Raw genomic sequence first — 2,475 nt, forward strand, 5'->3', positions numbered from 1 at the left:
CAAGAGGATCTAGTAGCTCTAGATCTGTAGCAGGTGGTCAAACTATTGACAAGTACTACAAGCCTGCTTCTATAGAAGAATCTGCTAGTATGACACATAGAGGAATTAATCTAAGCAAAAAGGTTCAAACAGCATTGACAACTAAGAAAAGAGAAGAGAGGAGGGATAGAACTTGTGAGTACATATGTCAGTGGTTCTATGAAGCTAGCATTCCACACAAAACAGTCACCCTTCCTAGCTTTGATCATATGTTAGAGGCCATTGGACAATTTGGTAGAAATCTGAAAGGGCCTAGTCCCTATGAGATGAGTGGACCGTTCTTGCAGAAAAGGAAGGAAAAGGTGATGGATGGATTCTAGGAGCATAAGGAATCATGGGAGGTCACATGTTGTTCTATCATGACAGATGCATGGACAGATAGGAAGGGTAGGGGAGTGATGAATTTAGTTGTGCATAGTGCTCATGGGGTACTCTTCTTAGATTCAGTGGAATGCTCGGGTGACAGGAAAGATGGCAAATATATCATTGAACTTGTGGATAGGTACATAGAAGAGATAGGGGAAGAACATGTTGTCCAAGTGGTGACTGATAATGCTAGCGTCAATACAAGTGCAGCAACTCTATTGACAGCAAAAAGGCCTTCAATATTTTGGAATGGATGTGCTGCTCATTGCTTGGATCTCATGCTAGAGGATATTGGTAAGCTTGGACCAGTTGAGGAGACCATTGCTAATGCAAGGCAAGTGACTGTTTTCTTGTATGCTCATACTAGGGTGTTGGATTTGATGAGGAAGTTTCTTAAGAAAGACTTGGTTCGCTCTGGGGTTACACGATTTGCCACTGCTTACTTGAATCTAAAAAGCTTGCTGGACAACAAAAAAGAGTTGATAAGACTATTTAAATCAGATGAGATGGAGGAATTGGGTTACTTGAAGCAGGCCAAGGGGAAGAAAGCCAACAAAGTGATCAGATCCGAAGCCTTCTGGAAAAATGTTGACATTGCAGTTAATTACTTTGAGCCATTGGCTAATGTGTTGAGAAGAATGGACAACGATGTACCATCAATGGGATTCTTCCATGGATTAATGTTGGAGGCGAAGAAAGAAATTTCTCAGAGGTTTGATAATGATGAGAGCCGCTTCAAAGAAGTCTAGGATATCATTGATAGAAGATGGGACAACAAGCTCAAGAGTCCACTACACCTGGCTGGGTACTATTTGAACCCCTACTACTATTACCCAAATAAGTTAGAGATTGTGAAAGATGGATCATTTGCAGCAGGTGTGATTTCCTGTATTACAAAGATGGTGGCTGGTGATGAAGAAACCCAAGACAAGATAATTGAAGAACTCGACCTGTATCAAAATCAGCAAGGGAGTTTTGGAAGTGAAATTGCCACAAGGCAGCGAAAGAACAAGAATTTCAATCCAGGTGAGGTTGCTGAATCGCTTCACCTCCTATTCATGCTCAGCCATCATTTTGAAAATGCTTTGACACTGTATTACAAAGATGGTGGCTGTTCAAATTCTAACTTGTTTAATGTATATGCAGCAAAATGGTGGCTGCACCATGGCACAAGCACACCAAATCTTAGGAAATTGGCAGCAAGGATTCTGAGTCTGACCTGTAGCTCCTCAGCTTGTGAGAGGAACTGGTCAGTATTTGAACAGGTAAAAAGAAAATTATGACATGCATCTTTGTGTGCATGCTATCTTTTTTGAATTTTAATGTTTGTTCATGGAATTTAAATCTGACCTGCAGCCTTGTCTTCACTACTTGACTCATAGGTTCATACAAAGAAGCGCAATAGGCTACTTCATGAAAGGATGAGAGATCTTGTATTTGTTAAATTTAATTCTAAGTTAAGGAATAAGAGAGAGAAGAAGGATAGAGATCCTTTGGAGAAAGAAGTAGATGATGTTGTGGCAAATGATGATAATGAATTCATTACTGGTATTACGCTTTTGCCAAGTGAAATGGAACAACAACAATGTGCACAAGAATCACAGAAGCACACACCACAACAAGCACATCCACAAGCTAAAAGGAAAAGGCCTATGCACCCTAAGAAGAGGAAAGTCAGGAGCCTGCAGTCTTTGATGAGAAATGGCCCAGTGCAGCCTGAAGCTCCATCATCCGATTAAGAAGATTGTGCTGATGGTACTCTAATGCAGACTACTGACTCTGATAAGTCTTCCTCTCCCTATGTCTCTGAGTCTGATTAGTGAGACTAGAAGAAATGAAGATTGCAATATTGCCTCGTATTAGTAATTTAGTATCCACTGTCTGATTGCAATATTGCCTTGTCTGATTAGTGAGACTAGAACTCTTGATGACCTTTTGTGTTGTACTGTTAGCTTTATTCAACTGGTTATGTATCAACTATCAACTGATTATTGCCTTGTTTGTTAGTTTTAAATGGCCCAGTGCAGCCTGTTGTAATGTACTCCTTTCAATCAGTAATGGTTATGAAGT

The 2,475-nt window shown here is 40.3% G+C and overlaps 2 pseudogenes; both read left to right on the top strand.

The window, feature by feature from the left end:
- The first annotated feature begins 248 nt into the window (after positions 1–248).
- Positions 249–1,038, top strand: LOC136488278 (uncharacterized; annotated as a pseudogene).
- Positions 1,039–1,043: 5 nt separating this feature from the next.
- Positions 1,044–2,144, top strand: LOC136488279 (uncharacterized; annotated as a pseudogene).
- The last annotated feature ends 331 nt before the right edge of the window (positions 2,145–2,475 follow it).

This window comes from Miscanthus floridulus, chromosome 10 (assembly GCF_019320115.1).
Source record: "Miscanthus floridulus cultivar M001 chromosome 10, ASM1932011v1, whole genome shotgun sequence".
Taxonomy (NCBI): Eukaryota; Viridiplantae; Streptophyta; class Magnoliopsida; order Poales; family Poaceae; genus Miscanthus; species Miscanthus floridulus.